At 44.1% G+C, this 14,258-nt stretch overlaps 1 protein-coding gene across 1 annotated transcript in view; it reads right to left on the bottom strand.

Annotated features, from left to right (window-relative positions):
- LOC149322991 (biglycan-like) overlaps window positions 1-10,713 on the bottom strand; it is a 76,585-nt gene extending 65,872 nt beyond the window's left edge. The window contains exon 1 of the mRNA XM_089485866.1: window positions 10,631-10,713. The gene's annotated coding sequence lies outside the window, so the exon portion shown is untranslated. The remainder of the gene's footprint in view (window positions 1-10,630) is intronic.
- Between the last annotated feature and the right edge of the window lie 3,545 nt (window positions 10,714-14,258).

The raw sequence follows: 14,258 nt of genomic DNA, 5'->3' as shown, positions 1-14,258 counted from the left end.
AGGTCCTGCAGATTCACGCCCATGATTTCCCTGATTGAGTCTATACACCTGGCGTACAGTCCTTCTCATTTCTACTACCTTCTACCTTCCCTAGTACTGCCATCTTTTGTAGTGATTCATGACTTCTCATAATGTGCCAAAATACGACAGCCTCATGTTTTGTCTTCTTGACTTCCAGGGAGAGTTCAGGCTTGATCTGTTTAAGGACACATTTATTTGTCTTTTTTGCTGTTCATAGTATTCTCAGTACTCAGTGGGTTTCATGGCCAAGCGGGATTTGAACCCTGGTGTCCAGAATCATAATCCAATACTCAAACCATTATACCACACTGGTTCTCGATTAGTAGTATGCCTAATTTGGATTTGTTTATGCCTCCCCATCCCACCCCAAGATTTCCTAAATGCTATTAATTAGCTGATAGATCTGCAAAAAGAAAGCCATATGGCCAAAACAAGCTCCTTGCAAGAGCTCAGCTACTTGGGGGTTAGTAAGGAACAGCAAACTGAGCTTCTCCAGAGTTCATCTGCCTAAAAGTGAAGTTAAGAGAGCCAGCATGGCGTAGTGGTTTGAGTGTTGGACTGCAACTCTGGAGACCAGGGTTCAATTCTCAGCTCAGCCATGAAACCTCCTGGGTGACCTTGGGAAACTCACACACTCTCAGCCTCAGAAGATGGCAATTGCCAACCTCTTCTGAACAAATCTTGCCAAAAAAAAAACCTCATGATAGGATCACCATTAGTTGGAAATGACTTGAAGGCACACAACAACAACAACAACAACAACGAATTTAAAACACTACTCAGTTATAATACTTGGATGCCATTTTTAACTGTTATGGCTCCTTCCTGTGGCATTTTGGGAATTGTAGTTTGGTAAGGGATAGAGCTTTAGAACTGTAATTCAGGCTTCTGGAACTGGTACGTATTGTGCCACTGCAAATCCTTTAATCTGAAGTCTGCTACCACCTTTTATATCTTAGTTCTTGCGTGTGTGAGAAAAAGAGTGCTTTGTGCGTGTGTTGATTCCCCTTTCTATAAATAAATTAAACCAATCTGGAACCTACCACTAGAGTTCTTTGGGTTTGGAATGGATATATATCAGCTGAAAGCCCTGGATAGAGTTATCCTGGCCCTCTCACTGCTCCCTATTTAGCTAAATTAATTTCCTCATTGAATATAACTTGTGGGGGCCCTTCCAGGAGCCTAGGTTTTGGGGTAACAAAATCACACTCTCTCAGCTCACAGGATGGCAAACTGCCTCTGAAGACACTTGCCAAGAAAATCCCATGTTTGGTTTGCCTTAGGGTCACCATAAGTAGGAAATGACTTGAAGGCACACAACAACAACAGCCTCCTTAGCAGGGGGAGCAGAGACCAGCAACAACATCTCCCATATAATGAACACCACATGTGTTTCCCTCTGTGACACAATGTATTCTGACAGGTGCCATGAAGAACTCTTCTAGTTTCACTGGTTTTTATTTCAGCTCAGCGCCATATACATAGGAGTTTACATGCACCAGCTCTATCAGTGCTCCATGGCCACATTTCCATGGATGTATTTCTACAAGACTTGCTCATGAGTACTTCTCAGTGTTCTGTGTTACTGAGAGTGCACTTGCACAATGGGTCACACTTCAATTTTCTGTAGCTAAAAAAGTCCTGGGCCAGCCCAAATCACGCTCACATTCTGGAACTCTTTCAGTCCCCCCCAAACATCATGGTGAAGCTTCACACAGCTATTTCTGTTACAGACTCCTCCCCTGTGACTGACCTGGGGACTGTGCCAGATTTTGCTTTTCATGAATCCAATGTCAGAGCCCAAACTCCAAGTCATCAGTGCTCCAGCTCAGCAAATTGCATCTCCCCACCCAACGTGAGGTATCAGAACTCGAGTCTTTAATTCCCAGCCAATTCTGGGAATTGGCTGTTGTCCCTACCAAGCATCCATTCAGGGACCGAGGTTTCTTTTTAATGGCAAAGCCAATGGGACAACACCTTACGCAACACATAAACTTACATGCAGCCTCTCAGTGCCTGACAGCAATTCTGTATGGTTCTATGAACAAGGGTCATGCTCTGCATCTTTCTGGATCCTATTGCATTCTAGTCCACTCCCACAAGTGTATGAATATGCTTTATACCTGAGGCTTTAATATCAACCTGTACTGCACGTGAAGAAGTGGGTTTGTATACATGAAAGCTCATGCTAAAATAAAACAATTAGTCTTTAAAGATGCTGACACATTCCCCTTTTTCTCCCCCTCCAGCATGGTGTACTGGTTTGAGTATTGGTCTATGACTTTGGAGAGCAGGGTTTGAATCCCCACTCGGCCATGAAAACCCACTGGGTGGCCTTGGGCAAGTCACACTCTCTCAGCCTCAGAGAATGGCAATGACAACCCTCTGCTAAAGAAACTTGCCAAGAAACCCATGATAAGCCTTAGGGTCACCATAAGTCTGAAACAACTGGAAGGCACACAACAATGACAACTTCCTCCTTTTTAGGTTTCTTAATAGAAACAGAAGCATTCTCATAATAATAATAATAATAATAATAATAATAGATCTAAAGTCCATTAGAAAAAATAATGAAACACGATATTTCATCACAAGCATACACACATGGAAGCAGGATGTTTGTACTATAGGCATGATAAACCTTTGCACAACCCCAGTTGTGTGAGAGTGTGTGTGTGTTTGTCTGTGTGTTTGTCTGTGTGTGTGTGTGTGTGAGAGAGAGAGAGAGAGAGAGAGAGAGCTACAATTTCTATCAACCCCAACCAGCATGGCCAATAAGAAGGGATTCTGGGAATTGCAGCACAAAATATGCATGGTTGTGAAACTTTGACAGTGAAAAAAGCTGACAGGAAGAAAAGCAACTCATTTTGTTATACAGTTGGCCCTTCTTAAACAAGGATTTTTTATACACGGATTCAAGCATCCACAGTTTGAAAATGTTAAAAAAAAAAGTATAAATTTCAAATATCAACCTTGATTTTCCATTTTGTATAAGGGACACCATTTTGCTATGCCGTTATATTTAATGGGACTTGAGCATCCACGGATTTTGTTTTCCACGGGGGATCTTGGAACCAAACCCCAGCGTATAACAAGGGTCCACTGTACAATGCTGAAGGGAAGTTCTACAGATACCATGGGCTGCTGTGAAAGATGAATGAATAGGTTTATAGCAAATCAAGCCTGAAATCTCATTAGAAGTGAAGATTCCTAAACTGAGACTGTTGTACCATAAGATGACATGCCTCGGGGGGAAAAATGATAATGATTGGTAAAGTGGAAGGCAAATAGGAAAATAAGGAGACTTCACTACAGGAAAATTTGTTCAACCAAGAAAGCCATTAGCAAGACCTGAGCGGGGCAGTTAGGGTTGCCATAAGTGAGGACCTCCAAACCGGGACAAATGTAGGACAAATGCAGGACAACATTTTCAAATGTAGGACACGTTTTTAAAAAATGGAGGACACGCAAAAAAATTGAGGCTTTTTTAGAAATGTTCATATAAATGCATGTTTCTTAGGCATGATCAAAATGGAGGACATTTTGACATTATTTGTAGACAGATCACGGAAATGTACTTCCTTTTCTGGCCACCCCCCTCTCCCCATTCCAAACAGCACATTTGAGCATTGAACATGGCTTTATTTTAACATTGCCTCTTGCATATTTCAGAGGCTTATTCCACAACCAAACCCTTTGGTCAAGAGACTTTGGTTTTTCTTCATTTTGACTTGTTTTGTCTGTATTCCTCCCCACTAAATAAAGGAGACATGAAATGGAGTTAATGGGTACAAGTAGTTAAAAAAGTCTTGTGAGACTCTGTAGGCAAGAGGTGCACCATGTTAAGATCTGCATTAAGCACACTTAGGCTGCTGCCACATTGCTTTCACTCTCATCACTCCATCCTATGGAATCCTGGGATTTGTAGTTTGTTGTGGTGCCAGGGCTGGGCTTTGAAATCTCAGGCATAAGAGAGGCAAAAGGCTTGGGCTGCATCTACACTGGAGAAATAATCTGGTTTGAGACCACTTTAACTGTCTTGCCTGAATGCTATGGAATTCTGGGAATGGTGGTTTGTTCCAGCACCACAGCAGAATGGCAGTTAACCCCTGGAAAGCTCTCTGACCAAGGTGACCAATGCCCTCACCCCAAAATGTAGGGCACCCAAGCAAAAAAACGTAGGACATGGCCAAAGATAAAAGCTAAAAACACCCATGTACTTATAAATCCATGCTTCTTAGCCATGATCCAAATGGAGGACATTTTGAAATGTGACAGAACAGGACATGTCCTGGAAAAGGAGGAGGATGCCTGGTCACCTTGTCTCTGGTCCAAAACACACTGCAGAAATAAAACAATGTTGGACTGAAATGACTGAGGAAATAATCCAGTTCGAGAGTGACTTAACTGTTCTGGGTTAGTGCTGGGGAATGCTGGGAATTGTAGTACACTGTGGCCCCAGAGCTATCTCTGACAGGGAGTCCCATAACCCTCCAAACGTAGTTGAACTGCAGTGCCCAGAATGCCTCCCCAGGTGCATCCACACTGAGGAAATGGTCCAGTTTGAGACTGCTCAGTGCTGGGGAATCCTGGGAATTGTAGTCTATTGTGGCCTCAGAGCCATGACTGACAGAGAAGTCTCAATGTCTCCCAAACACTAGCATTCCCAGGATTCCCTAGCACTGAGTTAAAGCAGTCTCAAAGTGGGTTATTATTCCTGCAGTGTGTGTGAGAGATATAAAAGCTAGGGACTGGATTCATTTGGAGGATCTCTGTGTCCAAAACACACTGCTTGGACTGCCAGGGCTCAGTGCTATGGAATCCTGGGAATGGTAGTTGATTGTGGCACCAGAGCTCTCTGACAGAGAAGGCCAAATGCCTCACAGACCCCAGAATTCCAGAGCATTGAGCTTTGGCAGTTAAAGGGGTCTCAAAGTGCAGAGGGGGGGGGGGAAGAAAAGCCAGGGAGTGTGAATGAGCTCTGAGAGGAGGAGGAGGAGGAGGAGGAGGAGGAGGAGGAGGAGGAGGAGGGAGGGAGCCAAGGGAAGTGGCCAGGACCACCAGAGGAGCCCCTGCTTTTCCTCATCATCGCAGCCTTCTCACTGCTGGCAAGAGGCTCTGCCCCCAGCCAGGCAACGCCTCCATTCAGTCTCCTTTTGTCAAAAGAGCTCTGGTGCCACAAGAAACTACAATTCCCAGAATCCCATAGCACTGAGCCATGGATGTTTAAGGGGGGGGGGGTCAAACTATTTCTGCAGCCTTTTGCAACCCCAAAGCCTTCTATTATTTACCAGCAACTTGCAAGGCAAAATCTCTACCTTCCAAGCCCTTGAAAACCAACCCAAGGGGAGGGGGGGCTGATTGCTTCTTTCCCATTGGTCAGCTTCGGGAGAAATTTGCATATTACAAGGAAAGGTGTTTAGGGCCTCAAAAACGACCCTGTGATAAAGAATTACAACAATACTGAGTGGTAGACATTTAAAAGATGAGGAGGCATTTAGACTCCCAGGGAAACAGGAACCATTGATGGCCTTTTTTTCTTTGCTCACTGTAACCTGAAAGTAATGCCTCTTGCAGGGTATATATACCAAGTGGGCTGGCAATAGCTCTGAGTGGCAGATGTCTTGAAGACCTGCTCTCTAGGCTAAGCCAGGCAGGGAGGCGGGGAGGGTGGCACACAGCCATGGGGAGGGATGGAGCTGCCTCCGGGGCCTTGCTGGGGGGGGGGGGAGGTCCTGGGGGAGGGGCCAAACTGGGGTGGGACCATGTGGCCCCGCCCCAAACTGGGAAAGTCCCGCCCCCAGGCGGGATATGGCAAGCCTAGGGGCAGTCGATGACTAAAGTCTTGGAGCTCTCTCATTTATTGGGTTGCTGTAAATTAAAATTGACTTGATGTCAAATAACAACCAAAAAGTGCAAAATATCTGGCAAGCCAAAGGTTCTCCACCCTTGTTTTATTGGCCAAATATCTGTTCCCACCAAGGCATTTCCTGCTATGGGTCAGAGGGGTTGTTGGGCTCCATGTGTGATAAATGAAGTCAAAGGGTCAGGAAGCATGAACCCTGGGAGCCAACATCATCAAGATGTGTCAGATTAACCTGGGCAAACTGACCTGGTTCCACTTTAAAGGAAGAAAGGAAGTTTCCAAGCATTGTGCATTTCTCTAGAAGACTATAGATCTCATCACTGTGCAATGGATGATAGGTTACAATTAGGTATCTTGAGCATTGTGATGGGTAACTAAATGCAGGCACCCTGGCTCTCAGTGTGATGGAGAAAGAGGTGGAATGTGGTGACAAGTACCTTGGCAAAGCACAACTCCAGCTAACCTAATGAGAGGTTAAGAACATTTCAGCTAAAAATCAATCTGGGCAGAAAAGATGGAGGGAGGCAGACTAAGAGATGGTGCCCGAATGCCACATGCCATGGCTGGGAGGAGTTTGTGTGGCTTCAGCAGTTGGGTCTGTGCAAAGCCAAGCTGGTATGGAAAGCCTTGGGCCATGACTGCCAGCTCAGCAGCCAGCTTGCCAAGGAAACCACAGGGCCTGAAGGCAGGAACTGGCACAGGGATGTGGACAAGGGGGGATGTGTGTGTGAATGTGGGTGTGAATGTGGGCATGTGTGTATTTTATCCCCACTCCTTCCTACCCAGGCCTGCTGGACCTTCTTTTGCAGAGATGGAGGGAGAACCTTAGGAGATTTTCTTTCCACTCCCATTGAGCTGACCCACTTCGGCATTCTGCCCTTGTAAAACTCTGCCCACCCTTTCTCCATGAGACCTGTTAGCATTCTCATATCAAACACTTTTAAATGGGGCATTTCTCCTTCTGTCTAAACTTTGGGTAAACCAATCTCCCTCACCTACCTCTAGCATCTCTTCTTCTTGAAAGGACTGGGGAGATTTTTGCTTAAACTGGCAGGAGCAGTGCTTTCCGATTCCCCTTGGGGCCTCCCCATAACCGCTTCCAAGGGTGGGAATATAGGATGCTCCTGGAGACGTTGCTGGATTTGCTCTCAAGGTTTGCAAACATTTATCCTGGCTATGAATGAAAAACTCTTCCAGTCTGCCACGTTCAGGTTTCATGCTCACTCTGGACAAACACCAGGCAGGAGAGTTCCATATTCCATCTCTAACCAACAACTGGGCTTGGATTGAGAAATGCAGTGCTGGGACTGGGGGACCACAGGCAGAGATTCCAGTCTTCCCAGAATTAATCTAATAAGGGACAACGGGTCTCTAACAAGGTTCATGGATGGCTTATTATTCAGCCCTCCCTAGATTCAAGCATCCACAATTTGAAAATACTTTCAAAAATATATAAATTCCAAAACCTTGATTTTGCCTTTTATATAAAAGAGACCATTTTACTATGCCATTGCATTTAATAGAACTTATGCATCCATGGATTTTGGTATCCACGAGGGTTCCTGAAACCAAACTCCAGCGGATACCAAGGGCCCGCTGTATAACATGGCAGTTTTTGAGTGCTATTCCCATTGACCTGTTTCTGTGTTTCTAGTTCAGGTAGTAGAAAAATATCTACAGCTAGTCCTACATCCTATTCCCTATTATTAGCTCTTCAGCCTTTACTTAAATGGGGAAAGCTGGGGGACATAAACTCCCTCTTTCAAAAGGGCAGCTTACATTGCTTCATGTAGTTCCAGATGATACATCCTAAACTGCAGATCTATATATTAAAAACCCTCATGGATATGGAGAGCTGATTGTATATGCTTCCAGGTTCCTTCTCTAGCAAAACTGTTGTACAGTCCCTTTTTCAACAGCAGGGGTAACAGAAGGAATGCTTCTGAGAAAACTTCAAAAACTACTGAAAGGATGTGGGATCCAGCGGTTTGGGATGAGGAAGGAAAGGAGTGGTACTGGGTCAAAGGACAATAAAGTGGGTAGACAGTGGGTTCAGAGCAGAAAAATCAAAACAAAGTCCTTTTTAAAAGAAAAATAGTCCCATGATTCATTGGAGGAAGTTGTTCCTACATGATGTAGGGGCAGCTTAGATGGCTTTAGAAAGGGATTAGAAAAACACAAAGGGGAAGAGGAGTCTCTACTGCTGGCTGTGAGCCATGAGACCGAAGTGTGAAGCCTCTATGTCAAGAGGCAGTTTACCTCTAAATAGGAGATGCTGATGGATTCATGTCTGAGGGAACTAGCTGACTTTCTTCTCTACTTGCCGCAGGGATCTGGATGATTACAAGATGCTGATTAGATATAGTTCTGGTCTGAACTGGCGCTTGAGAAATTTCAGTTTTTTGAGAAAGCTCAGGGTTTTTTTGGACTACAACTCCCAGACTCTACTCAGTTCATATGGCTACTTACCATGACATAGGAGGGGAAATCTGGGCATTGTAGTCCCACAATGAAAGAGCCACCATGGCGTAGTGGTTTATGCTTTGGACTATGACTCTGAGACCAGGGTGCAATTCCCTGCTCAGCCATGAAACCCACTGGGTGACCACACTCAGCCCCAGAAAATCCCATGATAGGGTCACCTTAGGGTCACCATAAGTCAGAAAAGACTTGAAGGCATACAGCAACAACAGCAGTCCCCAAATTGTCCCCAAGCTCTGCCAGTGAAGCCTTTCTTCTGACAATCCTTTGCAGTGCCCAGCTGAAATGGAGGGGGCTGGCTGGAGTCAGTGAGCCAGGCTGAGTGTGTACCACAACACCACAGGAGCACAGAAATAGCTTGTGGGATTCAGCTTCCTGACAATCTCAGCCTGAATTTGGATCTCAATCAGAGCTTGGAAATGCTCCTGAACTACAACTTCCAGAATCCTCCATCTTACATGGCCACTGGTAATACCATCCTCCACAAAAAAGCATTTCTAAGCTCTGAACCCCATAAGGGAGGAAGACAGTCACATAACCCTGAGTTGGAACAAAAGACACAATATAATCATGAGGATTCTAGAACCAAATCCTTGTGAGAATCCCTGTTAGAAAGCCAACTTGGTACAATGGTCTGAGCATTGGGCTAGGACACTGTAAGACCAGGGCTCGAATCCCTACCTCACCACAGTAACCCACTGGGAAACCTTGGGCAAGTCACATTCTCTCAGCCTCAAAAAAAAAAAAAAAAAAAATAAAGCAAAGGCAACACCCCCCTGAACAAATCTTGTTCAGGAAACTCCATGAAAAGTTCACCTCAGTGTCTCCATATGTCAGAAATAACTTGAAGGCACACAACAACAAACCACAAAGGTAGGAATTTTCTCTTCCTGCACACAAAACAGTTCCAGCTTTCCTTGAGCACAAACTGGCATGGATACACTTAACATATTAGATGCATTCTCTGTATTTCCAGAAGTGGCATTGATGAGATTGACTGTAATCACTCAGCCATTTGTCCTGACAAATATGTACACAGAAGCAAAGATGAGACCTATTACCAGGGCAGATCTAAGAAATTATGGGGTCTGAGGCAGAAAAGAGATATCATACACACACCTCTAAAAAGTGGCACAATCCACTCTTGCCTCAAACCATCTTCCATCCGGACTGTGTAAGAGAATTCCCAAGTGAGGTGATCCTTTGGATCAATCTGATCTTGTCTCTCCTGCCACTACCATTAAAGTCAGACAAAACCAAGCCCATGAAGTGCCCACCCCTTCTTCCCTAATGATACGACCCTCTCTGACTTTTCCCATAAAAAAGACAAAATGGCATGATTCCCCCTTCCTTCAAAAAATGTTTGGGAGAAAATGGTCATGGAACAAGAGTAACAACTGACTGCAAGTTATAGCTGAGTTCAGAAAACAGCTCCAGCTTTATATATACCTATAAAGTTCTCTTCCAAGGAGAATAAAGCCAGAGGTGTAGCCTGGAAACCCTGAGGATTATTCCAAGGAGTGAGAAAGCAAATCCAAATGCCCCGCTTTCTTGTTCTCATAGTGTTAGGCAGCTGCCAAGCAGATGAAAGTACCAAGCTGGAAACCTGAGAACAAGAGAGTTTAAGAGCAAGCTGTTAACAGCCCAATTCTCATCAGTTTGTGGGAAAAGTGGAACAGAATTTAGGAAAGTGACAGCCACAGTTGCACCATAAAACACCCAGAGACATGTCTGTGTGTAATAGAGATTTATTAGAGCATCTGTCTATCCAAAAGAAAAGAAAATCAAAGAAAAGAATTAATATTAGATTAACATAACGCATGTACAGGCAGGCATTTGCATTCTAGATTTAAAGCCAAAATGCCCAAGATTCCTTTGTTTTCCAGAAAAGAAGCAGTTATCAGTGGTTATGGGGGAGCTGGGGTCTCTAATAGAGCAGGGGGGGGGATGAAGATAACACCAAAAGAAATGAAGATAACAACCAATGTGCCAAGATGAGATGTAAACAGTGTAAGGAGATGGGCACAGACAGTGATGGTTAAAGCAAGGAAGCATTTGGAAGTAAGGTTTAGTGATAGCAAGGAGTCTAGAAATTCAAACTCCTGGGTTCCCTTCCCACATCTGGGATCTCTGTGTGGTCCCTTGAACATAATCCGTCCACCGCAAAGGCAGTTCATTCAAGAGAAGGAGGATTTTGTAAAATGTACTGAGGAGGAGAAGGAGGGGAGGAAAGCAGAATGAAAAGAGGAAAAGAAAATGTACCTTCTGGGTGAGACTCTTGTCCTGCGTATCTCAACCTGGGGCAGAATGGTTCCCCCAAACCAAGTCGCCAGGTCTCTCCTGTTGCCTTTAAAGTCCTTTCTTTTTGCTGTTCCTTGAATTCCCTTTTCCCCCTTTCTGCCAGCAGACTGAAGCTGTGTGCATGTGTGTGTCAAGCCCTTCACAGGACTGGAGGAGACTGTACTCTACTGGAAGGAACTGAGAGGGGTTGACTTCCCTTGGAGGCAAGCTGGTTTCAATGAGGTATGGAGCTGTCTCTCTACACACACACACACACACACACACACTCTACAGAAAACTGACTTCAGGGGCTGAACCGTCATGTGGTTTCCATCAACCACCTGCCAAAGGGGAGAGGGAAAAAATAAGAGAGAGAAGGGGGAAAAACACCTAACAACCACAAAGATGAAAGATTATACCCACACATCTACCCTCCTTTGCTCCAAAATGACAATCTTCCACAGTAGATCAGAGTAGTCACAGGAGCGGGTTAGAAGAATGGTGAGGAGATGGCATCTGAGTCTGTGGTGTCACCACAGAGGAGGCTTTTGTGTTGGTTTTCAGCCATGCAAAATATTTGTTTCCCTAATTGGGAGAAACTGGCCAGTGGTAAACCTGAAAGAGAGGAAGCAATCTGGTCAGGTTTTTTGTAGGTTTCTCAGGATATGAATTTGAAGGCTTTCACGCCTGTCGTTCTAGAAGAGTTTATTTCTGATGTTTTGCCAGCAGCTGTGGCTGGCATCTTCCAAGAAAACTATGGATGGCGGCCGTGAAAGCCTTCAAATTCACATTAGATCTGGTCAGGGATACTGGTCAGGGATATAGGGTTTTAGGCTTCTAAAAAAATAATGGGGAGAAAGAGGAGAGATGGTTAGGAAAGGGAGAGAAAACTGTAAGATGGAGAGGTAAGGGAGAGGGAATATTTTATTTCTTTATTGCTGGTTACATTGCCTGAGGAGGGATGGACTTGGAGGAAGAGCAGGGAGGATGTGAACTTGCAGATGCTGTTGCACTCCAACTCCCATCAACCCCTGCTAGAATGGCAGGGGTCAGAATGATGGAAATTGTTGTTTAACAATATCTGGAGGGCCACAGGCTCCAGATTCCTGAAAGGAAAAGAAAGAGAACATAAAATGGCCTCAGCAAGAATAGGCTAGGAATGCACCTAATCCTGCCTAATACCACCTAGCACTCTCTGCATGTGTTAGTCTATAACTCCCACCAACCTCATCCAGTGGCTGAGATGATGGAAATTATACTCATCTAGGGGCTGTGTGACAGGCATTCCATCTCATCAGTTTACCTGTGCTGCTCCTGTTCATTCCAAGTGGAACTTGTGAAGGTGACTTTCTTCCTAGACTGCTCTGGGACTGAAAGAGCGTGACTTGCCCAAAGTCATTCAGGGGGCTTCCATGGCTGAGTGGCGAATCAAACCCTGATCTCCAGAGTTGCAGTCCAATATTCCAACCAACACACCATGCTCACTCTCAAAATGCCACTGTGTCCCATCATATATATATTATATTATTATATTATATAGCAATATGGCTGGCGTTTGGTTAAACAAGCCACACTTTGGGCTTATGATTTCCTCACTGTGCCTTACTATATTGCAAAGGTGATCAACCTTCCACCCACCACATGTTTTGCATTTCAAAACATCTGAAGAACCAAGAGTCCCCCTTGTGTAGAGTGAAGCAGAGTTGCACTCACAAGCACAAACTGAATAACAAAGGGAGGGGGAGTGGTAGTACAGTATGCTAGTCTTATCTAGCATTCTCCAGTATGGTGCCCTCATCTAGATGTTTTGGAATACTGCTTCAATATGTATAGCCAATACTCAGGGATGATAGGACCTGTAATCCATACCCTTCAACATTTCATAGATGAAAACCAGGACACATGTGGACAAGTGACATCAGAGCGTGGTCAAGATGATGAAAGTTATTTATGGGGAAGAACAGACAAACTAGGAAAGGAGAGTTGGAAGAACATTTCAAAAGCAGCTGAAAAAGTGGGGTGGCAGAGGATTAACAGGGACTGCCCCTGACAAAGTAGGATAGGACACAGCAGTTTACAGTTTAATAATGGCGTGCAAATTATTTTCAAACTTTGAACTTAGTTTGCAGCAATGGAAGTAAGCTGAAGACGGGAGCTGAAGTTGGGAGGGACATTTTAAACACAACTGAAAAAGTGGGATGGCAGAGGTTTAATAGGGACTGTCCCTGCCAAATTCAGACAGTTGAAGAGTATGGTTAATCCCATAATATCTGGAAGGACCCAGGTTGGGGAAGGGACCCCCAAAGTAACCTACACAAAGCACAAGAGTAGATTTATGTATGTCTAAAACAAGTGTAGACATATAAATGACCTTTCAATATGAAAGTTGAGGAAATAGCTCCTGATGACTCAAGCCACCTCATAATGTAAAGAGGAAGGCAACTGGTTTCCCACCCCTGGTACAGGACCATCATGTGGGACACTGACAACCTCAGTCTGGTTGAATGGCTTTTTTGCAAGTCATCTAATGTAATATGTTCCTTTACTGCCTTCACCCAATTGCCTACCGTATCCTTCTCCAGTTTAGCACCCTCCATATGCTGGACTATAATTCCCATAATCCCTCAGCCAGAAGGAGACTAGGTTGGGCAAGACTGCCTTACCCCATGTAATATGAAACAACAAAATACAGTGTGCACTTGGTATCTGCTGGGGTTTGGTTCCAGGAACCCCCCATAGATACCAAAATCCATGGATGATCAAGTCCCATTGTATACAATGGTGCAGTAAATTGGTGTCCTTTATATAAAATGGAAAAATCAAGGTTTACTGTTGGGAATTTGAAATATATATATATATACTTTCAAGCCGTGGATGAGTGAATGAGTGAATGTAGAAACCATGGATACAGAGGGCTATCTACGTACATGAACCTAAGACTAGGAGGGCATTTGGCACCAGCTGCTTAGATTTGTCTGGTGATGGAATTGACTCAGGGAGAAGATTACAAAAGCAATTTTATCCCTCAGAAAAAGTCAGAGAGACAGCTGGTTGGCTGGATTTACATGAAGATAAATTAATAAAACTGGTATTGCACAACAAAGAAGCGCACAGTTGCCAGAACTCTTCATATCACTGGCTGGTCAATTTATCATTAAGTTCCTTTCTATGAGTAAGCTACCTTGAGCACCAAATGCTTTTATTTTACCTTCCATAAGCATGCCCACACTTGCCCATACATAGAGATCTGTTTGTGTTGTGTATTTAAATATATATCTGATATTTGAACATACCTTAAAGTCTTTTCCCTGATTGGATGGTAAATCTGGCCACTTTTGCTAATCAGCTGGATCTGGAGATGTCCCAAATCCATACATCATTCTGAGGAGATAGAGGACAAATGGTGGTATTTTTATGTTAAAATGTACACAGTCCAGCAGTCTTGTGCAAGCAATCTGCTCAAAATGCTTGTTAGGCCATGTAATACAAAATATACGTGTTATGAAATATGAATATGAGGTTCTGCAGTATTTGAATATATATGATGTAGAAAGTAAAAAAGAACCACTGCAGCTGGAGGAGCCATATGAAGTGGTGTAGTGAGAAATTT

Source organism: Sceloporus occidentalis, unplaced genomic scaffold, assembly GCF_023333645.1.
Source record: "Sceloporus occidentalis isolate IW3139 unplaced genomic scaffold, rSceOcc1.0.p SCAF_1, whole genome shotgun sequence".
NCBI classification, from domain to species: Eukaryota; Metazoa; Chordata; class Lepidosauria; order Squamata; family Phrynosomatidae; genus Sceloporus; species Sceloporus occidentalis.
Note: the sequence above shows the minus strand (reverse complement) of the source record. Positions and strands in the feature narration are given on the sequence as shown.